Source organism: Melanerpes formicivorus, unplaced genomic scaffold (assembly GCF_026170545.1).
Source record: "Melanerpes formicivorus ecotype bairdi unplaced genomic scaffold, bMelFor1.0.p_v2 SCAF_15, whole genome shotgun sequence".
NCBI classification, from domain to species: domain Eukaryota; kingdom Metazoa; phylum Chordata; class Aves; order Piciformes; family Picidae; genus Melanerpes; species Melanerpes formicivorus.
The window spans coordinates 8,767,766-8,792,461 of NW_027142367.1; positions in this window are offsets into that span (position 1 = coordinate 8,767,766).

Sequence of the window (24,696 nt, forward strand, 5' to 3'; positions counted from 1 at the left end):
TTGGTGCTGCAGGATGGCTATTTCTTCATCCTCAAAGGCAGGTAAGTCAATATTCTAGTACTTTGTTGCATGGAAGTATAAAATTTTACTGAGGTAGTGAGTGTTATTTCATCATTACTAGAGGGAGTTTGATTCATTGAGCCTAAAGGATGGTACTAGTAAGGATTCCTCTTGGAGCTTGTAGAAAAGATAACCTCTCCTCTCTTAATTAGAATGCCCTATTTTTGTTAAATATATAGCTATAAAACCTTGGTCCATAAACCATGTTTTAGTTTTCTTTTAAACATCCTTCTCCCCAAACACTCAAAGGGATGTTCGTGACTACAGACCATTTCACAAGATTTTCAGCTGCTGCTACCTTTCCAGTTTAGCATTTCCAGCTTGAGTCCCAGGGGATGATGGGACTGTTCTCTCTACTCAATCCAGGTTCTTCACCTCCAGTCTCCAAGAGAGCTGGGCATCTGTGCTGGAGACAGGAGGGAGTTAAAGTCAGTAATACTTCACCTGTACTTGAAGAGCAGAATCAGGACAATTGAAACACTTTGCATGTGGGTAATTTTTGGCTTTGGCATAGATACTCAGAAATATTAACAGAATAAACTTTAAACCATGTTCTTTGATGCCTCTTATGCTTCACTATGGTACAGTACTGTCTTTTTTTTTCCCCCTGGAAAAGTTTCACAGATACTGGGAAAGTGGTTGGTAACACTCAGCTCCCAAAGCATTGTCAGAGACCTCTCTTCTAGTCACCTTCACCTAATTTTTTGCATTACATTTGCCACTTTGACCCTGACACAGATCAGGAATGGATGATCAAGGTTACTTCACCACAGTGCAAACACTGTAGTTTGTCACAAACATAAAATAAGGTGACCCCTGGGATAGTAAGGCTGCAATTCAAAAACTCTCCTGTTTGTCCCAGCTAATGAGGAATAAAACATATTAGCCTGTAATGGGAAGAATTTTGGTAACCTTCCTTCAGGAAACAGCTGGAACAAATGCCCTTTAGCAGTTCAGTAAAAGAGGCTTATGAACATGTTTTTTTCTAAGCCTGTGTACACAATAGTGGAAATCACTTAACAGAAGTGGATTATTCAGAAAAATGTTTTGCTGCAAACTTGATGAAAAGGTTTTGGTCCTGTGGCAGAAAGCTTAGTTACAAAAGAAGAGGAAAAGAGGCTGCTCATCGTTCACAGCCCCTTATCTCACAGATCTTATCAAGACTTCAGTTCAGTCCTCCCAGCACTAAAAGCACGGAGGAAGAACTTTGCAGACACAATTACACCCTGCAACTTTCCACCCTTGAGTCTGAAAGTATGTCTCACCTGGGGGAGTCCTGACCAGTTTTGTTCAACACAGATAAAAATAATTATTATGTTATTAGCAATATGAACAATTTTTCAGCTAGAAGGGAGTTCCAGTTGGTGAGGAATGTGGTAACTGGGCCTGTATCAAACAGCACACATAGAGGGCCCTGCAAAGGATGTAGGAGGCTTCCCCTCCCCTTTGTTCTCTTGCAATGATGTCCAGTTTTCTCAGGGAGCACAGCACTCAGCTTGTCTGCAATCTTGACTCCAAACGAAGCCTGACTTGGCCCTTGGAGCCTGCTTGCCATAGGCTACAAGCTGTTTCTATAGCTGGCTGCAATCTTCATTGAATAAACGAGGCAGATACCCTTTTTAATGAATGAAACACATTCCCTTTTATTACAGCAGCTCAGGCAAAAAAATGGGGGCGGAGAGACGTCTAATAATTCAGGTATGATTAAAAAGAGGATATTTACTGGCTTGTAGGCCTTGGGGAGAAAAAACCAACACGGCAGCACAGTTTCTATATACATCCCTAGGGAAAAGTTCAAGAAATAAGAAAATGCATATAACCATTGTTCGTGTGCATTATGCAAGCTTTAAAAAAAAAAAATAGATAGGGCTGAGTTTCAGAGCATCAGGAAAAGTATTTGGGCTGCATTTAAGTGAGAAGGATTAGCTTGCATGATGTTGATTTATAAATGGCAACAACCAATCCCTTATATTCTCTCCTGCAGTCATCTCTCCTGCACAGTAATTCCCAGTGTTCCCTTTTGAAAGCCCTTGATACTCAGTTAGCCCCGAGGTATAATGTTTGATAATATAACTACTGCTTCTGTCACTGCGTTTTGTACAAACGCATTATATGTGGCCCAGAATGGTAAAGATTTATGTATGGGTATGGAAAATAAAAATCAGCATTGATTAAAAGCCCCAGATAGACCATCCAATCCCGCCCAGAGAACATCAGTTATTTTGCATTTTGACGTGGCGATTGATAACTCATAAATGCAAGCAGGAATGACAAATGCGGATGGAAACTGGCTTTGACAAAAACGATAACAGTATCAGTCTCGAGGGGCGATGGAGGTATAAGCAGGAGCTGTTTAAAATATTTAATCATTTTATGAAGGCTGCAAGATGTTGTTTGACCCTGAAGGAGTGTGAATGTCACATGGATCAGAAATTGCCAAGTCTTTGAAGTGAAATAAAAAAAATGGTGTTATTATAGATCCTTCTTGACATCCTATCATTTTTGTATAGGATTAAAAATATGTATACAAAGCTCTAGATAAAGGACTCCAGCAAAAGATGTCTTGGTTGAAGGGGAAAAAAAAAAAAAAGTAAAGACATACTGTTGTGAATTTTTACTTCAAAATCCCAAAGCGTCTCTTTTATATTCTTCTGGAAAGGCATGAATAGAACCAGCAGCCCCCTAGTAAAAAGATTCCTTTGGTTTTTAACTACAGGGTAAATTACGCTTTACTTTTGTTACCTTGGGTCTGACTTTTGGTCTTCAAAGAATATCTTTTTTCCTTTTTTTTTTCTTTTTTCTTTTTTTTTTTCCCTCCCTGTACTTAACTGAGCAACCAGTATTGTGTGTGAATGTATATAAGTATATCCATATGACCCCTAGCTGTAAGACTGCTTAAACATATTTATTTTACTGCATACGTGCACAAAGGTGTGCAGTGTTCAAGGTGTGGGGGTTTATTTATTTATTTATTTATTTCATGGGAGAGGGAGGAACTGGTGAGTCAGCAGTGAAATGATACACTTTCATTCTTATCTGCATTTTGTGGGTTTAAATTTTCCAGGTCTTCCAGAAGACCTGGAATCTAACCAGTCAAGAAAAAGTACCAAAGCCACAAGTAAATTCTGAGTGAATATTCCCATATGAATGAGGATTAGTTTATGTTTCACTGTGGTATATCAGCAGATGAAATATTACACTGTATATTTTCTCTTTATCTGGTGTATTTCTTCCCTCCCTCCCTCCCTCTTCCATACCCTCCTCTCTCCCTTAAGTCAATGTTTTTTGCTTTATTTTATTATTTGAATTTTGTTTAGTCAGGGGCATGTGGGTGTTTAGAAGGACATTTATTTTAAGGGGCAGATTTCTGAAAACTGTGGTTCTTTTAGGGTCTGGTTTTGTCTTGTCCTTGAAATATGCTTTTCTTTTTTCTCCCCAGTTTGGCCTGTTCCATATATTTCCTCAGGGCAATTAATCATTTAGACTCGACATATAATTTGTTTATTCAGTAGTTATATATATGCAACCTTTCTTTCTTTCTTTCCTTCCTTCCCATTAAAGACTTTGCTTTCCTACCACAGAGGTTTTCACCAAACCTCTGGTTTATGCCTTTTCACTAATATTCACTGCCAGAAGCGTGGAAAGATCTCACTTGCTTTGTATTAAGTTACCTTTGCCCTGCCCAAACCACTAGGAAATTACACATATTCAACTTCACAACAGACCCCTCACGGTACAATGCGGTCACAGCTCTTTGTGTATCCTGCAGAAGCTGATCCTTTTATTTGCTTAGGATAGCACAGATGCTTTGTTCCTCGCTGTAGAAGGGATTCTGCCTATTCTCATTTACATGTCCCATTGATTTCAGCTAAGTACATACAGTACATGGTATTGCAGCGAAGGCTGTTGGAAATATCTCTGTTATTGCAGCACGCTGCACACTCTGCAGCATATCTGCACCACAATAAACCTCTTCCTGCAGCATCTAGAGATCCTCAAACAGCAGCAGGAGGGAAATGCCTGATGGTGTCCTGAGTAATACATTACATTTGACTGTCATTTCTGGTCTGCCTGCTGGAGCTGTTCAATCCCAGTTATTTATTAAAGAAATTTCAATGTCTTTTTTTGCCCTTTCTTTTTTTTCCTCTCCTGTTCTTATGAATTCCAGACCTTTTCCTCCTCTGCTCACAAACGAGCTTCCCTCTGAAGTCTGAATGACAAGCTGAACTTCGTGATCTTAACACAGATCCTTACAACACACGGCTTTTTGAATACTTACACAGGATTATTTCACGCTGATGGACAACACCAGAATGGATGTATGCTTTTGTTGCCATTTTACTCACACACTTTCCCCCAGTATGTCCCAGTCATTTCCAGGCCTGTTGATTTTAATTTGCTAAGTCTCCTGGAAACAGCAGGAGTGTGCACTTCTCAGAAAGGACAGAATTTACCCCATAACATTTGGCTCTATTTTAAACTAATGTAATTGTTCCCTGCCTTTTTTTATTTCCCCTGTCTCTGCAAGAGGGGCTGTCTCTCTAATGACACAGGTATATGTGGTACTTGCCAAGGGGAGCAAAGTATTAGGAGCAGAAAAATGTTTACTGACATTTCACCATGTGAGTGGCTTTGGGATGGCACAGGGAGTGCTCTCTGTAGCAGCAAAATCCCCACGCCAGGTCCTTGCCACAGACAGAGTATTTCCCACTCAGGTCCCTACACAGCAGGGCTGGGATTAATGCTTCAATGTCACCACCAGCTTTGAGACCATTCACAGTTTTGGGTGCAGGCAGCAGTAGGTCAGCTTCCCTGTTGGAGGAGAGAGAAATGCCCAGCTTGTTCACAACAAGCAGGTACATTCAGTTCACTTGAATTACTCATAGGTATTTCTCTGGTTCACATGTGTGTACTTTTAAAATACAAGCACAAATGGAAGCTGCGCATAGGCGGGCTACTTTCTATAGCCATGGTCTCCAGGTTAGACATCTAGCTACTTTTAATTAGAACCGTAAGTCATTCAACTGTCCAAATAAATGCTGGTCAGAAAGTAGCAGCAAATTTTACAAGCTGGATCCATTAAATGGACCTAGCACGCATTTTGCTATCTCTGCAGCTACCACAAATGAGAGATTTTTGTGCCCACAGTATGGAAGATAATTCTACCATTGACCTTTCTACAGCCATCCCACATTCCCTGTCTGCCTTCTCCCAGAGCCTGTTCTCCATTTTTACACTGGAGCAGGGTGACACTTGGGGATACCAGTTTTATTTGGCTCAAAATGCAACACATTTAGATAAATCACAGCAGTCATGAATTTATGATGAATGTGTGGATGAATATGGGCACTTCTTTTTATATGATTTTTTAATTACTATTTTAAAGGGTCATTTGATAAAATTTGACTATTTTAAATCTTAACAGCTAAGGAATGACCAAGCTTCCTTTGAAGCTTTTATTTCAGAGTGGATCAACTCTTATTAAACAGAGAATGATTTACAGTTAAAGGTAATGCTAATGGAATATTTTGTTTTACTCAGGACATCTTATTTCATGATGAAAGATTTTTCACATCAGCATCAAAAATGATAACCAAATTAATTTAGGGTAGACCAAACTGACATGGTTTTATAACTGCAATTCTCATTTTCTTTGCCATTCTACTCCCCAAAACACCTCTAACTCCTTTTTCCCCTGTGGATTACTTTCATGCTCCTCTTTAAAGCTTCTTGTTTACTCCTTGTCCTATCAATCCCTCAACTCATTCCATGGGTTGCTTAGTTTAGAAGCTTCTAAAATACAAATTAAATGCTTTGGAAATTACTCTATACCATTTTCAGAGACTGGAGGGATGTCCTGGTAGCTTGGTGCAATAATTGTGTCATACATACATAATTAAAAATTAAGTTTCTTGTGTCAGACAATCTGCCCTCTTCTGTGTTCTCTGCAGTCTGCTGAGGCTGCATCATATAAACCAAACAGACAGAGTTTGGTCAGTGCATTTAATTCACTCTTGTTTCTTTGACTATCATTTGTTTATCAGGCAAGGACTGGCCTAGACCTTAATCAAAATGAAGAAAATGAAATTCCCACTAATTAGGGAGATCTCAGCACTTGCTAGATCTTTTCAAAGATTAAGAGGTTAATCATTTGCAGTCAGACGGTAAGAAATGAACCTCTTGTCTTTTCCTTCATCCTCTATGCAGTTCCTCCATTTCAACATCCTTGTTACTAAATCTGAGACAATGTGTAATTATACAGAAGGAAATCTCTCTGGGGTATAGCTGAAGTTGCTTAAATTGTGCTGATTTACAAAGATGAAGGATTTTTATTTTTTTTCCCCCAACTAGAAAAAAAAATACCTTTTTTTCATAATGGCAAACAACCTCCTGCAAAGTCAACTCCTTTTCTGAAAGTCATTGCTAGTTTTATAATTTCTGAGTCATTAGATAACAGATAGAACTCCACACTTAGTGGTTTCAAATGTTTATGGTCTGCAATTCATTCTTAATGAGCTCTCTCCATGTCTTTATTCTTCTTCACACCCTCCTGCTGGGAAATGTCTTACTCTGCCTTGGCTTTTGTTAATGATTCCACAATCATTTCAGAGCCATTTCTTCTGCCTTATGTAATTCTGACACTGCATAAGAGCCTGGCTCTGCAGCCTCACAGTTGGAAATGTAACCTTTAATGTATTAATTTCTCTTGCTCAAAACAATTTAACCTCTGTCTTGGTTTTGTGATTGCTAAGTGTTCCAATTAAATGCCTCTTTCATTTTTTGTCCTGGAGGGCTTGATCTTACCAGTATTATGTTTAACATACCCTACCTAGCAAATGATGAGCACTCCAGGGTCTCCTCAAGTGTTCTTTATCAATCCATTATCTCTCTCATGAGTGTCTGTCACATTTTCAAAACAACAACAGAAGAGATTAATTAAACGAGTTTTAAACACTAAATAACAAACCCCACTACACGTGGAAACAAATAATTACAAAGCAGGAGAAGGAGTAATCCAGGTGGAATAAATGCTCTTCCCTCAGCCCCCACCCCGCCCCACACGCCGGTCAATAGTAACCTGTGAATGCTATTTAAATGCTGAATCTTCCACATCGGGATGCAGCCAGGATCAGGAGTTGTAAGAATGTGAAAATTAATCACAGTAACAAAAAGTCTCTGTGCACTTGTCTTTTTTTATTTCACCACCTGGCACTTAACAAAAAACACGCCCAGCAAGTTCTGAGGATTGCTGAAGAGGTTTTGCACCAGCATCCAGCAAGAAAACACCTTTTGAACAGAAAGAGGGAGTAAGAGCAGGGGGAAGGATTGGAAAAATATCCTCAGGCGGGTCACTACCTCTAGTGCAATCATTAGCAAAGGGTATCATATTAAGTCAGCTGCTGGTTGCTTCAGTGGTAAAATTCCATGTTTTCTCAGTTTCCTTCTAATGTCTTATTGCCCAAAGTCAAACGTATTTTGACCATCAGCCTTATCACACTGGTTATTAAGAGGTTTGTATAAACTAACTGGAAAAGTGGTAGGATAAGGCTTCCTTCAAGATGCCTGTTTATTCCCAACAAATATCAAAGTGCTCTCTGTGTGTACCTGGACTCCAAATGCTGTGCAAGTACCTTGAGAGCAGAGCAGAGGTAGCAGAAACAGCAGGCTAGTTTGTGTCAGAAGTGCTGAGGGCCATGCTCAGGCTGCCTACTGACACTGGATAAGTGGTGCCAACACGGCTGTCAGATCCAAATTCAGACAGCAAGGAGCACTTCAGGTGACCTGCCACTCCCCAGGTACCTCCATAGGCAGGCAAATGAAGTAACAATAAGTAAAGCTTAAGCCAGGCATCTGAAGGAGAGGAGATATGGCTTATGGTCACCAGTGCTGTTTGCTGATGCTCCTGGCTGTAATTCACAGTAGTTCTCAGGCAAATTAAATGGTTGTTAGTGTGCCGTGTTTTACAAGCATTATCTGAAAGTGGGAAAGGATACAAGTCATAAGGAGCAATTTCAAAGCTCATGCCATGTGCTATGTCACAATTTCTTTTTCTACCATCCCTTGTCAGGGGCGGTTTAACAGCAGCCTAGTGAGAACCACACTGCAAGCACAGTCTGTCCTCCAGTAAGCACTTTCTGGAGTGCACATGCAGGAGTAATAGCATTAGTGCGTTTCTCAACATTAGATCCAAAAGTGTCTCTCTCTCTGCACCACCCCTCCCACATAAGCAGCCAGTCTGGGCTGAGAGTGGTTATAGTTTTCCAATTTCTACCTTGGAAATTTCAAAAGTTACACTCGGGCCCACGTACTTTCACACCAGGGTGTTGGTCTGAGAGCCTGATAGTCCTTTACAAGAACCACTGGAAAGGCAGGCACCACTTTGTGTTCACTGTGTGTGTTCACCCATCTCCTCTACCTTGTCTCCTACAGTCTTCCAGTTGTGCTCACAATGCTGCCTTCCCTGCTAGGGAAACTGCTGGTTTATTTTCCTTTAGCTTTTTCATATTTCTGCTCTTTTAGTGGGATCAGTTAAGGACAGGTTCATCTCTAAAGAATCAGACCTTGTTACATAAAATACTGCAGGCTCCAGCATTATTAAAAGACAGCTCAAAGTACTTACCAGTGGCAGTACTTACCAGTCCTTACCAGTCCTGTATTCCTTTAGGGTTTTGATGTACTTCTGCCAGGATGATACTGCAACAAGCTTTACCACAATGCCTCTAAGTTTCTTGGGCTGCTCATGTGCCAAAGGTGGCCCAGCTGAATGGACTGCTGGTGGCTGAATGGCTCTACCATTGCTTGGCAGCTGTGCTCTCAGACACAGAGACACAAAGGGCACCTTATAGTTGCCCTTATAGATGTTAGTAGCTCCTGCAGCTTGAAACCCCCTAATAATCCACTTGGTAACTGGGACATATGATAAGGGACCTATGGGAGACTCAGACAGTACCAGACCTGGCAGGTGAGTGACCAGCAGGATGCCCACGATGTCTCCGATAGACCTAGGTACCTTGGTTTAGGCAAATGAGCTGTGTCTAAAGTATCTGGAGATGTTTAGAGGAATGATGACAATTTACATGTGCAGGGCAGCCGTTATCCAAAATGCCACAATCTGGCAGTAACAACGGAAGGAATTGCAGAGAACTGGCAGGATGGCATTGCTCCCTAGAAGTCAATATTTACAAGAGATTGCCAGACGGGTGTGCTGATCTTCTTCATCCCCAGACTAATCAAGAGCCAAAGGAAGCAGGTCAATGTTTTTAATGTTCAGCTCTCCCCTATTGCTTTATTTCCACATGGTAAGGAGCCCTTTCCAGCAGTAATGAGATCTCAGCATCCTTTTCAATTACATTGTGTCCACAAGAAGCTGTTGAATTTTTCTTTTCAGACCCACAATTTTTACCTGTATTAATCAAAAGAGCTCCTGCAATCACAGCCCTGAGGTTTGTTTTCCATACTTATCTCCTACAACGTCTCACTTACTTGCTTCTTGCTTAAAAAGCAAAACCCTGTCTGCTCAGAGACCGCAGCACTTGAGGAAGAAACTGGTAATTTGTAAACTGACATTTTACATTTATGGATGTTATCCATTGGCAAGCTCAACCCACAGTGTGCAGTCCTTGGTAAAACTGAAGTTACAAATGTTGTCCACCTTCAAAAAAGAACATGCTATTCACTGCCAACACCCACATTTAATAGTGCTTTGGGAATTTTCTGGGAAGAAGTCTGATCTCAAGGAAGACTTTTGAGATGGGTTTCTTCACAAGACATGCCCTTCAGCATGAGACTTTTTTCTACATTCTGTATCCATGCATCCCTTGGCACAACAGGACCTTGGTCCTAACTGGAATCTCTGAGCACTAGATAAAAGAAGCACTAATTCAGAATAAATCACATGGCTGGTTCATGCAAGAGTCACACATTAGAAGCTATGTTGAAACAATTATTTGCCAGTGGTTCGAAACTCAATGCTTGTTTAAAATAAAGTAATAATAATAATTTAAACTCTTCATTATGATCATTTAAACCATTATCTTTTCTTCTGTCTGTAGCATTGCGTACTATGAGAAGTAAATTAGGTGAACTCTTGAGGCATCCTCTAACTTTGGAGGGATTTTATGATTCTGTGAGAATATACCAGCTATATTTCATTTCTCTTGAGAATTCTACTCTTGAGAAAATGGTTAAAAATTTTCCTACATAATTGGGCTTTCACTGGAAAATTAGGAGTTCATTTAAATAATTTATTTCACATAAAGGGTCTTTTTATGTAGAAATTTTCAACTTTACATTGTAAATGCAAGAACTTCAAATCTGAGAACTTCAATTTCCAACACAAACTAAAATCATTTAGTTTAACAATTGAACACCTTTGGAAAAAGCCTGCCCATTTTCAGTTTTAAATGAAAGAAAAACAAATTATATATCGGCAAAATGCTCTTTTCTAATAATTTTGGAGCTGACCTCTCCAGTGAAGTTAATGGACCACATCATAAGGTATTTATTCAGTATTCTCTTAGGGATTCCTCCAGTTTTACACATGCAAATGCCAAGTATCCGAATATTAAGTGTATGAACCTCTGAATATGACTTTCTGGAAACAGTAGTTGCTCAGCATTTGTCATTCTATGTAGCAAACTTCTTCATCCATGGCCGACTATGATCAGACGATGAATGCTCATGCAGAGTTTCTCAAGCTGTGGGATGGGATAATACCGCAAGGAACATTTTTGTCTGTGAAACAGTCTTCTTACAGAGCTGTGCCAAAGCTGAGCTACTCATTCTATATACAGGAGATACTGCACAGGCGGTATTTCTGCTTTCGCTGATCCAGCAAGAAAGACAAGTAAAATGGCTCTCCTGGGTTAGTATGTGTCCAAAAGCAGCAGGGAATGCAAGGATAGGTCTCTTGTGCTTTGAGAAAGGAAGTTTCTGCTGGAGCCTGTATGCCGCAGCCAACATTAATTAAGAGTCAAAAATCAACTAAGGAATTTAATGGCGGGATTTTTTAAAGCTTAGCTCTGCAGAAAAATCTCTGACCTATCTGCAAGATTTTGGATGAACAAACACACACAAGACATTTTAACTTCAATAACATTGTCACTGCTGAACAGTTACCAAGACCACGATAAAGATGCTGTCCAAAAACACATGTATGTGCATGCAACCCAAACAAAAATTCTGTGGAAATTCAGACACTTCCCCAATGGCTGTTTGCACTTACGTGAGCTTTTTGAATGGTTACATGCCAATAAAGAAAACAACTACCCAGCTGCTGAAGAGCACTGGCAGAAGGGTGTTGTGTAGAAGAGATGATGAAGAACTTTGTGTTTGTCAACTATAGATTAATTATTGTCAACAAGCGCCATAAAGACAACTTGTACTCATGCAGCAACAGGCTGAGTGGCACCAGGCATCTCAAAGTCACTTTCTACACTGTTGTTCACTCCAAGACAACAGACAGACTTTTAAGCAAGTGATGTGGGATGCCTGCTGGGAGGAACGTGGACTCAGAACTACCCCATGCACATCACTGTTCCATTCTTACTTCTTCACCGTTCCCTTCCAACCATGGGCTGCCAAACAAGGAAGACCAACTCACTTGCCCTGACAGGAAAGTAGCAAGGCAGGGGCATAGCCCTACAGCCCTACTCATTCAAGCCACCCTACTAAAAGAAAAAAGAATTAAAATGTTGTAGCTTGATTGCTTTACTCAAAATATAAAAGATCTAATTCTATGGGTCTTCCTCAAGCAGGAGACTCCATCATCTCTCACATTCTACAACCACATGATAATTTCTCTGGTATGGTGCTGTGTTGATGGTTTTGTTTGATGTGCCCCTCTGGGCGCATGGCATCGTTTGGTGTTCTCATGAAGAAAGTTCGTTGTATTGTACAACACAGCCATTGTGTTCAACATTTCCCACCCTCGCAGCACTTAATAAGGAGTATTTGAGAAAACATCAAAAAGGTGCTAAAGAAAGTTTGAAATAAGTAGCTATTGTCATCTGGCAACCAATTTCAGTCTTTTTTGTGCAGTGATAGATTTAATAATTTATAAATCAGTGGCACGAACAAAGCAAGAACCAAAACAGAACTACCCATTTCAAAAGTGTAAAGACAGTTAACCTTTAAACAGATGGATAATTCCAGACAGCACTGTAAAATTAATAGACCCTAAACTGTAGGTCTCAAAGCTGCAGAATACATCTTGAGAGACCATGTTTTTGAGATCATCATAAATCAATTTTTTTCTTATTAGCGTCTTATACATAAATCGACTACAAGGCCTGTTACGCTATTAATATGTATGGCATGATATGACAACTGATTCAATACTCCAGTATCAAAAGTCCTGTGATCTTGCTCCTTATACCAAACCATCGGCTTCTTCACATTATGCAGAAATAGTCATAACAACAGTATGAAGGTTGGTCTGGGAAAAGGTAGAATGAGGAGATTTTCTGTAGGGAGCATTTTAGCAAATGAAAGCATGGAATCTCTTAAGGAATCCATTTTTCATCTTTGTGGTATTTGTAATTCCTTTCCTCATTAAATCATTACTTTTGGGAGACATTTTAGTATCCCCAACTAAAGTATTTCAACTTTGGGAAGAAGCAGGAGGCAAACATGAACTACTAGGAACTTGATGGCCTCTTATGCCTTTGCGAATGCACAAGCCCTACCAATAAGAAATAACAAAGCTGACCCTACTCCAGGACAGTACAAACACTCCACAAACACACTCTTACGCTTACCAGCCACAAAAAAATTGCTAGAAAACATATAGATTCATTTTGGCTTAAAAAGCACTGTTGAAAACATATCTGATAACCGAATACATTTATAAATACGAGATGTGATCAAAAAAACCAAATGAGGATGAAGGTTGGGGTGGAAGGGAAGCTCAAAGAATGATGTTACACAGTTTCCAGGCTCAGATATGCCAGTCCCTGGGAGACACTTTCATTAGTAATAGGGAAGATGCTGGCTGTGGAATAAACATGAAACTTGATCTGATGATCTCCTGCCTTGATACCACATAGACCTCTGCTAATTATGAAGCTGTCTGACAAGTAAATAGTGCTCTGTATTTATAAAAACAGACAAAATCAGCCAATTTGTCATTTTAATGACTGATAGAACTTTGACTTTTTCATAAAAGAGGCAAGCAAATGAGGATCAGAGTTTCAACTTAAAAAAGAAAAAAAAAAGATTCCTCTGAATTCCCAACAGTCTTTGTATTTTTTCCTCATCCCACAATGCTCCTGCAGAAATTACTTGTGGGGCTCTTTTAATCAAACAGACATGGAGGTTCTCATTCCCAGTAATGTCAAGGAAGGGTAGACCATTAAAGCCAGCCTGCTGCAAACACCAGTGTAAAGCCACAAGGAACTGGTATGAGCTGGAATTACATCCTCAATTTCCTTTCCTCTCATCCTGGGTATACAATGGGACTTTATGTGAACAAAGGCAAATATAAGGACATGGGACCAGGAGATTTGCCCTCAACTGAGTATCAGACAAATGGGTATCAGCCAGTAACAAATGGGAGGTTTTCAGTCCTCCTTGATTTCACAGAAACTCAGGCAGCATGTGCAGAAGCAGTGCAAACCTAGAGGTGACTTCCTCACTTTACACACAAAAAATTTATTTGAGCAGACACATGATGAACAGAATATACAACATAAAGCTTCTAAGCTATATGTGACCCACTTTTACAGATATCTACAGCCCGTGAGTATTCAGTATCGCATTAACATAAATGCCATTAAGTTTTGGCACTGTATCATATTTATTTTTTTAAAAGATATGTAATTATTGAGAAGAGGCTGTTAACTTTTTATAGACTTTGAATATAGTCTATCAGTTCTCTTGATCTCATTTTTGGTTAAGGATTCACCCAGCAGAACAATTGTGTTGCTGCCACATTGCTTTACAAAAAAAAAATAGATAGAGAGAGAGAGAAAAAAGTGCTTCTGCTTGATGGAGAAAGGAGAGAGACAGACACAGTAACCTGCCAGGTGTGCAGGTGCTGAGTACATACAAATATTGATACTGACTCATTGCAGGCAAAGCAGGACCATAGCCAACACTTTAAGAAAGCTTGGCGCCGAATTTTAATGTGTTATAACCTCAGTAGCTCAGCAACATCATAAAAATAATAAAGAGCAATGTCCCATGTCTAGGAAAAGAAACTATTTCTGTTGCATTTTATGTATTCAGTGCAATTAATTCCTATTTTTCAGCCTTTTTAAAGCAAGAAGCAGTCACTCAGTTCTACCAGAAGAAGAAGCTTGAAAAGCTTTTTTTTAAATTATTTTGGGGGGGAAAAAAAAAAAAAAAAAAAAGGTGTATTTGTTTTACTATCTGATGATGGGATGGAGCAAAACTTTGCAAAGTATTTAAGCACATTTTTATCCTATTGTTTTATTTGAAGCACCTCAAGCAGACATTCAGCGTAACCAAGAGGTGAAATGAGGTTTCAGCTGCTATCTGTCTTTTGTCTTTTTTCCTGCAAAAAGAGGAACATGTACGTTTAGTATAGTGCACAGAGAGGTTTACATCAGATTTCTGTCCTGATAAGACCAGAAAATCCTTCTTGAGGGAAAGACAATGTCAGATGCTTACAATAACTAAGTATTTTAGATGCTACTTCAAACAAATGACATATTTGACTTGCCGCCACCTCCCCAAAACTATTCTTTTTCCTGCTGGGTTTAGTAGCTGAAATACCTCAGTGTTTCCACTGAGCATCACCATGTTTACAATAAAAAGGAAGCCCTACAGGAGTATCATTTGATTTCATTGCACTGTTTATAAATTAGCAAGAAATGGAGACTGTTCTGAATGGCAGAGATGGAGAGAAGATACACACTGGGAATTCAGTAATGGCAAAACCAAAATCATCTCTGGTGATAGGCAAATTCCTGAGCAGAGACTGCTGGTTCAGTCAAGGCTTCTGCCATAATGAGGGGTCACAATGTGGACTTTAAAACCTCACCACTGCTACAGAGGATGACTGAGGTTAAATCTTTCTGATGAAATCCCAATTCATTGATTGTTCTTTTTATTGCTTTCTGTGGAACTGACTGAGAGCAGTAGTGAGCTGCAACTTCAAAGTACTGTATTCTCCTCAGTTTCGTAATGCTTCATTTTTAACTATGTTTAAAAATAGCATTGCTTAGCCAATGCTCTGGTCTTAGTGAAACACAGAGGCCTATGAAGAAGGAAGAGGTGAAGGGCATGAGAAATGGGCCAGATTTGAGAACTTTGTGCATTTGATGAGGAGTTCCACTGGGCAGCACCAGCACAACAGCATTTTGTTAACTTGTACTCTTCACCCAGCCATCAGCTAAATAAACAGCTCTGTGAGTGAACTAAGCAGGATGCAGCCTATGCACAGTGTCCCCAAGTATCAAAGACTTTGATAATTTGTTATTTAAGACTCCGTTAAAGTGGTCCTGTGCCCTCAATCTCTGATATTTTTGTCATTTTAAAACCTCAAACCTTTATGACACTTTCAGTTATTCTGAAACACAAGTTAATTCCCTTCTGAAGAACATCTGCCTGAGCAACAGAAACAGATCTTCACAGAGCCATCAGAAGTAAATAAAATAGATAGATGTTCTCTTCACCTAAATATGCACTGAAATGGTTTCTTGAACTGGGATGTGAATGGTGAAAATCCACATTTACTATTACTTCCATTAAGACCCACAAATTTCCATTGGCTGTAATCCTCCCAGAGATTCAGAAAGTTGAAGAATTAGAAAGTTATTGTAAATGTTTGGTATGAACAGAACTGAGAAATTTGCAGTGAATAATTTATTCAACTAATTTAGACTTCTTTTCTGTTTATGGATTCCTTGCATTGGTTATTTCTACTTGTTTGACAAACACTTCATGTGAATCTGTTTCAGCTGGTGGCTTGTGCACAAGTTATAGATGAAGATCTTCTCTTCCCTTCATAGATACTCATGGAAGTTGAAGAACCAGAGAGGAACTGAGCTTCTGGTGTTACTGCTGTCCCCAGGCTGGGTGACCAGTGCCTCTCAAGTAGACATGTGGAAGCTTATGTAGAGAGGAAGGCAGGTGGGTGGTAGGGCTAAGATTTAGGGAGAGATGGATGCAGCTGCCCTGTACCATGCTTTTTGTTCAACCAGTGCTTGGTTCTTAATTTCAGAATTGCTCAGCATAGACTACACTTTCATAAATAAAATAATAATTTGAGGCTATATTTATGAGTAACTTCATACACTCATCCTGTCCTAGGACAGTCTCAATTTCTCAAGCACGCTACCTTAGCTGCAATGTTGTTGCCGCATTTCAACAAATTAAAGGATATGAGCAGAGAGATACAGCTGCTCAAAAGCTACAAATATAATTTAAAAGCCTCTGACAGAGGCAGAGAGGCAAGAGTTTCTGATAAAGACACAGCTGCAAACAGCTTCAAGCCTTGAAATAATACAAGGAACGTATATCAATTTTTGTTGCTGTGAACATCAGCCACTGAAAGTTAATACCAACCTCCCCTTCGTGGTGATGAAGAGATGACATTTCCATTTTAGTGATCTCAGCAGAGATGCACTGAAGGTAGTGTTGAAGGGCATGGGGGCAATGCAGCCATGTGCATGGGTATATTCTTGGCCCACCATAACGTTTGATCCTCCAGGAAGCTGGGCTAAGACAAATCTCTTCCAGGACTACACTTGCAGCTACAGAAAAGAAACAATATTATGGTGGAAAACCAGACCTAACTGTGTTTATAATATCATAGTGGATCTCTTCCTGTAAGAGACATTCTTCTTCAAATATATCTACTCATTTGTATTTAAAGTTCATGGCACAGAATATGACAGCAACATACCTCAGAAAAAGTTGCAGTAGTCAACAGGAACTAAGTGCAGGTGATCTTAAATACAGCACAGAGTAAAATTATCATCAGGACCACACCACTTAGTCTTCAAGGGACACAGAGACCTTAGTTCTTCAGGTATTCTTATTTTCAGCAGCAGGAAGTGCCGGGCATGTCTTAGTGGTTAATTGTAAGGCCATGCTTTACAGTACTTTTTAAATTGCATCACAGAATTTGTTATAAATATGTTATCAAAGTTGCTGGCACTGTTATTTTATATTTTCTTCCTGCAAGTTGATGATGTGTGAATAAAAGTACTTCAGTGTTTTTAATGCTGTCCAAGTCATGAAACAGAAGACAAAAATATTTTCAGTGCTTAAGCTGAGGGAGGTCGGTGTGCTGTTCATAAACGTGCCGTTAATTTTGTTTCTGTGACACGTTCCCCTCACACTTCTCAAAGTGATGTTATTCACAGAGTTAAATTGTGAAAAGGGTCTTAATGAGGTATTCTGGGAGTGTGAGGGGTTAATGTGGTTTTCTCCTCTCTGGTTCCTGCTCTGAGAGATCCCTCCAATCAGAGTCCTTACTGAGCTCTAGTCAAGCCAAAGACAAAAAAGCCCTTCACAAGGTAGAGGGTAAATATGGAAGCATATCCCATAGATAAAAATTCATCATAGTGGGTTTTTCACCAAAAAATTTTGGGTCTGTCCAGAAAAGAAAAAAATTTGCTTTCCTTCACAAAAAGAAAACACTGGAAATTCTCATTTCATAGTGAAGAAAATGTTTATTTTAAGTCAAATGAAATGTTTTTCTTGGCTTCAAATTACATTTTTCAGATTTTTTTTTTTCCCCATTTGCCTAGGAAACCAGGAAAAAAAAAATTTGTCTCAGATCAAGCAGAAAGGCTGTTTCCCTCCAATATTTCAATGCAGCCAGCCAACTGAAAAGTCAGATATGTGCATAGTTTTAGATAAAAGTAGCAACTTTTGGCTTTGCTTTGCTAAAGAAAGAAAAATGGAAAAGACTTCATTTTTCCTGCATGCAGGCAGGAAACAGCAATATGATTTTCCACTCCTTTAGCTGGGTCTTCTGACTAAGATAGGCTGAAAAATATCTTCATAATATCTGTGGCAGAAACAGCATCCCACAAGACACAGAAGCAACCTTCTTTGAGAAGGATCCATCAGAATGGCAGATCATGTACTGGAGATAAAAGGAGGATCAGGAAAGCAATAGAAGCAGTTAAATGGAAACAAAGTGGACTGAGTACCCGTAAGGAGAATGTCAGCAGGCAATGTAGGCCAGCAGAAAAGGGCAAGTGTTCAAGATGGCCAGCATATGCAAAATTCATTATCAGCTACTATGGTGCTTACAGTGCCATACAGAATACCATCATGCTTGCTTTGCTGTCACCCCCTGCAGCCACTGCAGTAAAGCAAGCTTTCAGGCAACCCGTGAGCTCTGGCCCTGTAAAGATGTGAACATACTAGGTGTCCCTATCATCACCATTTGCCTGGACACAGATCAAAGAACTCGTAATACAAAAGTGGATATTGTCAGCACCTTGAATCCATTCCCATGCACCTTTATGCAAGACATGGTATGCTGGAGTGAGACAAATGTCCTACCTGCCATCAAAGCAGATTTAAATTGCATCTACTGCTGGCTGCTTCTATCTTCCAACATTTCTTAGGTCATCATACCATCTGTGGGTAGCTAATAGTAGGTCAGGGCTTCAGGAGCCGGCATGCTAGAAGGTGGTTTGGATTCCTGAAAACCACTCGGGGGAGGTAGGCTGCTAATGTGCACATGGGGAGTTAGGAGTAAGGTTCTTGCCTTTCCATGGAGACACACGCCTGTCTGTGACAGCATAGCCCATACTTCCAACCAGAAACCCACCTCTCTGGTTGATCCAACACCACGTGGTGATGGAGTGGCATCCTTTTTGGTGGATACATGTGCCTCACTTGATCAGAGGATAATTGTGGACCCACAGCAGCCAATTCCCACCTTCTGCTTCTAAAAGCATAATAATTTCACGTGTATTGGCAACCGAAATTATTGTGATGCACTGTCTGTGTCAACATCAACTTTTCTAGCCAAAGATGTGACCTATATTAACTTAGCCCTGGGCTGGCACAGCCTCCCTTTTCTTTGTAAGCTGATCCAGGCAGTTCTCACATCTTCAAGTTGTCCACTCTTATGTAATGTCCAGAGTAATTTTCAGTCCCTGCATCTCCACCCCACTTTGTGTCATTACTCCTACTTCAGAAACACCAGTCCACAGCCAGGAAACCCCCTGGGGTGCACAGCCATAGCCATAGCTAGGGCCAACTCATTGCATGCACACACCTCCTCCCTGTAGTAAGCTGTCCTCACCTACTGCGATCACAAGCCCCAGCAGGAATGTCTGACCCTTCTGACATCATCTCTGTGTATCCATCTGTCACAAAGCTGGCAGTGGCAAGAGTTCACCCCATGGGTGAGCCTGGCTGGGTAGGGGCAAGGAGCAAGCATGACAGGTTATGGTACCAAGTGGGCAAGCTGGCAGTGGGAAACTTTCTTGTACCCAGACCCAGAAATGTCAAGGAATCATTTTGTTTGGAAGAGGTCTTTAAGATCATCTAGTCCAACCATTAGCCCAGTACTACTAGGTCACCACTAAACCATATTCCTAAGTACCAGAGTGTTTGGGGAGCAAAGAGGAGGCAGAGGCCAGGAACACTCCTGCTCTTGCTGCTGTGAGAGCATCAGGTTATGCCCTTGCTAAACCCAGGTGTCTGCAGCAGCTTGAACATGAATCAAGTGCAGTTCAGTGTCCAGGCCCAGGCTAACTCTACAGGGTATGAGTTGTTTGGTTTGGGATTTTTTTTGGAGGTCCTGACAGAAATCACAAGCCTCTGCTCTACTGCAATGTATCTTGCCAGTGGCTGCAAATGTTTTCCTCAATGCTCAAAGATATCTCAGAGTTCCTTCACAGCTCTCTAGAAGCATAAAGAGAAGGACCTACCTGCCTCAAAACTTGAATGGAGAAGACAAGACTCTTTTAGGCTGTGTTATGTTTCCTCAGGAATCTAAATCTCTGAAGGGCTGATTTTTAACCAGGAAAGACTTAATTTCTGAATTATGTTGGGTAATGCACTCAAAACATAAAAGTCTCTCTAATGTGCCACCACAATGAACATGTAGAGTACAATATTTACAATAATTTAGCAGGAGGCCAGTTGAGCTGATAAAGCCTGTGACAACTTATGAAAATACCTAAAAAGGAAAATTTATATTTTTTTTCCAGTCATGGTCATAATAAGCATATTTTCCTAGGCATGGTCTGCAATTCCTGCCTCCTTATAGAATTAATGTTTCCCAAGTTCAATGTACAACACCAGCTGAAGTGAATGGGGTGTGTGTTTGCTTTGTTTTTCTTATTAAATATAGATTTGTGGTCAATCAGGACTTGTAAAAATATTACCAAGGTGGTTACAGCCAATAATATTTCCCTTTGATAATTTTATGGCTCTGTGGTCAAGACATGAGTGTCTGGAGTGTGAAAGGAAGCAGGATCTGATTCTGCATGCCATTACCAACTTGCTGGTAATTAAAAAACTGAAAAGTCAACAAAAAAGTGCAATGTACTCTCAGTGTAGCTGTTGCTGCAGTAGTCAGAGCCAGCCACACAGATTTGTAGGTTAAATCCTCTCCACTGGCAGTGTTTTCCCTCTTTTTTCCCCCTTGTCCTCCCTTTATCCTTGCAATCTTGACTGGTTTGTTTTTTTTTCCTGTTTTATTTTTTTTTTTACCTAATCTACAAGAAACCATCAGAGATGAATATCATTTTATGAATATCATTTTACCTATCACATGCATCTGGCCAAGACAAGCAAATGTCATTTCAGGACAAAAAGAAAAAAATCAGTGGTTAACGGGAAATTTCCCTCATGCCCTCAGGAGCACTGCCTTCCTCTCTCTGCCCTTCTGCTTTCTGCTAGGCTGCTCCCCATGTCCCCATCATACTTACAGCATCTGGCAGTCACCAACTGTCCCATCCTGGGATGCTCCTTCTAGGACCACCCACTCTGCACTGCCCTACAAATGCTCGAGCCCCACAAGGCTCACCTTAAACCCTGCTAATCTGGGCCCATGCTGACCACACCAAGCTGGCAGCATGGAAATGGGACAGGATTACAGCTGCACTAATAATTAAAGAGCAATAAGCAATATCCACAAGGGAAACAGCACAAGGATTGCTCCTCTCCAGCTATGCCAGCAGGGAACAAAGGCCTACAGGAGGGCTTTCATGCTGCAGACAAGACAGAATAAAATGGGCACTACCTTTCATGATATAGCCATGACAGTTATCCAAGAGTGATAGCTCCCCTTCATCCTCTTGCTGCAAAAACTGAGATGTTGCAGTAGACCAGACATGACAAGATGCTTAGCTGGAAAAGCATAGTGATAGTCCAGTGCACTTTCCTTTCATCAACTCAATGACCACCACATATGAAGCCCAAAGGTTCAGGCTTCAGGTTATTTTAAATGGTTCATTTGTCTGAAATATGTAACTGAATCTTCCAGAAAGAAAAATATGCATCAAAAATTACATTGTTTTTCTCCCTGTAATGAGTTGAAGATGCGGTGTTCAAGATAAAAAGAAATGCTCTCCCATGAAGAGCTGAGCATCCAATCATCACCAATAATATTTATTTTTCACAGTATCACAGTATAACTAAGGTTGGAAGAGACCTCGAGGATCATCGAGTCCAACCTATCAACACAGACCCCATGACTAGACCATGGCACCAAGTGCCACGTCCAATCCCCTCTTGAACACCTCCAGGGACGGTGACACAACCACCTCCCTGGGCAGCACATTCCAATGACGAACAACTCGCTCGGTGAAGAACTTCCTCCTCACCTCGAGTCTAAACCTCCCCTGGCGCAGCTTGAGACTGTGTCCCCTTGTTCTGGTGTTGGTTGCCTGGGAGAAGAGACCAACCCCCACCTGGCCACAACCACCCTTCAGGTAGTTGTAGAGGGCAATGAGGTCACCCCTGAGTCTCCTCTTCTCCAGGCTAAACAATCCCAGCTCCCTCAGCCTCTCCTCACAGGGCTTGTTCTCAAGGCCTCTCACCAGCCTTGTTGCCCTTCTCTGGATATGTTCAAGTGTCTCAATGTCCTTCTTAAACTGAGGGGCCCAGAACTGGACACAGTACTCAAGGTGTGCCCTAACCAAAGCAGAGTACAGGGGCACAATGACTTCCCTGCTCCTGCTGGCCACACTATTCCTAATGCAGGCCAGGATGCCATTGGCCTTCTTGGCCACCTGGGCACACTGCTGGCTCATGTTCAGGCGGCTGTTGATCAGTCCCAAGCAGCCCCAACTGTGCAACAGAAGTGGTGCCATCCCAAACAAGCCATCTTGCTTCCACCCCCTGGAGCTCCCTCAGTTCACATCACTATGGACAGAGAGCTCAACTCAGGTCCTAGTAAAACCCTGAATAGCACAAATATCACCCCAACCTTGTAAAACATTCCTTTCTGCTAGTCTGAGACTTGTCATCCCCAGAATGTGGGCTCACAGGCATGAGCACCCCCTCATAGGCTGCCCCAGGGTGCTGGATGCATTTTTGCTCTCCCCCCACTTTCTGGGGAGGACAGACAAAATCCTGTTAATTTCTGTCAACTATTTCTTCCTGCTCGACAGAAGACGGGGTACAAACAGCCAGTGCTATGGAAATGGTCATAACTATTAAGGTTTACATGCACTTATTCTTTTACATATAATATATACAAATGTGAGCATGAACATACAATATTAAAGAGAAGCACAAAATTTTAGTAATTTCTGAGCATTTTCTTGCAGTGTCTGAACATAACATTTCGAAATACAAACGTATAAAACATTTTTTTCTTATTTCTTCCTTTTTTTTTTCCCCCTGGTGGGGAGGATGAGGCAATAATTCTTTTTCCCCATCTTTTTTTCCAGAAAAACTCTATTAAAGAAAAAAAAAAAAAAAAAGAAAGCATCAGCATCCTTTCCTCCCACACACTTTTTCTGTTTTTACCCCTTCAGATTTTGGATGGAAATAAAATAGAATCCAATTATAAAATTGAGGAAAAAATTGATTTGTCAATTGAAAAAAAAAATGTTAAAACTTGAAGAAAATTATACAGGCATTTTCTCTTTCACAGTTTTTTATGAAAAATCAGGAAGAAGTTGAAATGTTATTCTGAAGTATTTCAGTTTTGTCAGCTCACTATTTTTCAACAAATGTGTTTTCAGTCAAAAATTGTCAATCTCTTTTTTTTTTTCTCAGATCCTTTTTCAACTCCCTCTCGCCATCTCATTACACCGCCATCTGGCAGATTCTGGGATGTAAAGATCCTTTTAGAATCACAGAATCAATAAGGTTGGAAAAGACCTCAGAGATCATCAAGTCCAAGATATCACCCACCACCTCCTGACTAACTAAACCATGGCTTCAAGTGCCAGCAGTTTGCTGTGGGGAACGGTGTCAAAGGCCTTGCTGAAGTCCAGGTAGACTAAATCCACAGCCTTCCCCACACCCACCAGGCAGTCATCTGATCATAGAAGGAGATCAGGTTGGAGAGGCAGGACCTGCCTTTCCTAAATCCATGCTGGCTGGGCATAATCCCTTGGCAGTCCTGCAGGTGAACTGTGGTTGCCCCCAAGATGATCTGCTCCATAATCTTGCCTGGCACTGAGGTCAGGCTGACAGGCCTGGAGTTTGCAGGTTCATCCATCCAGCCTTTCTGGTGTATGGGCATCATGTTGGCCAGTTTCCAGTCATCTGGGACCTCTCCAGTGATCCAGGGCTGGTGGAAAATGTTTGAGAGCAGCTTGGCCAGCTCATCTGCCAGCTCTCTCAGCACCCTAGGGTGGATTCCATCCAGTCCCATGGACTTGAGGGTATCCAAGTGGCTCAGCAAGTCCATTACTACATCCTCATGGATTTCAGGGGAACCATACTGCTCCTTGACCCTATCTACCAGTTCAGGAGGGCAGTTATCCTGAAGTCCTCCTGCCTTACTGTTGAAAATGGAGACAAAGAAGGTATTTAGTACCTCAGCCTTTTCCTCATCTTCAGTTACAACATTCCCCTCCAGGTCCAATAAAGAGTGGAGGTTCTTCTTGCCCCTCTTTTTAGCATTAATATATTTATAAAAATGCTTTTTTTTGTCTTTCACAGCAGTGGCCAGCTTGAGTTCCAACTGGGCTTTTGCCTCTCTAATTTTTCTCCTACATGTTCTAACAACATCCTTAAACATATCATGAGTTGCCTGCCCCCACTCTTTTTTCCCTTTAATTCCTTCAGGAGCTGCTTGCCCATCCAGGCTGGTCGCCTTCCCCACCAGCTCATCTTACGGCACGTGGGCACAGCCTGTTCCTGTGCCTTCAAGAGCTCTTGTTTGAAGTAGGTCCAACTGTCCTGGACCCCTTTGTTCTTAAGGGATGCTACCCAGGGTACTCTCCAAATTAATTGCTTAAATAAGCTGAAGTCTACCCTCTGGAAGTCCAAAGTGAGGGTTCTGTTATTGCTCCTCCTTATTTCCCTGCATATTGAAAACTTCACTATCTCATGGTTGCTGCACCCTAGACAGCCTCCTACCATCACATCTCCCACCAGGCCTTCTCTGTTTGAGAACAGCAGGTCAAGCAGAGCCTGACCCCTGGTAGGCTCACTCAACATCTGCATCAAGAAGCTGTCCTCTGTACACTCTTAAGAACCTTCTGGACTGCTTCCTCTCTGCTGAGTTAA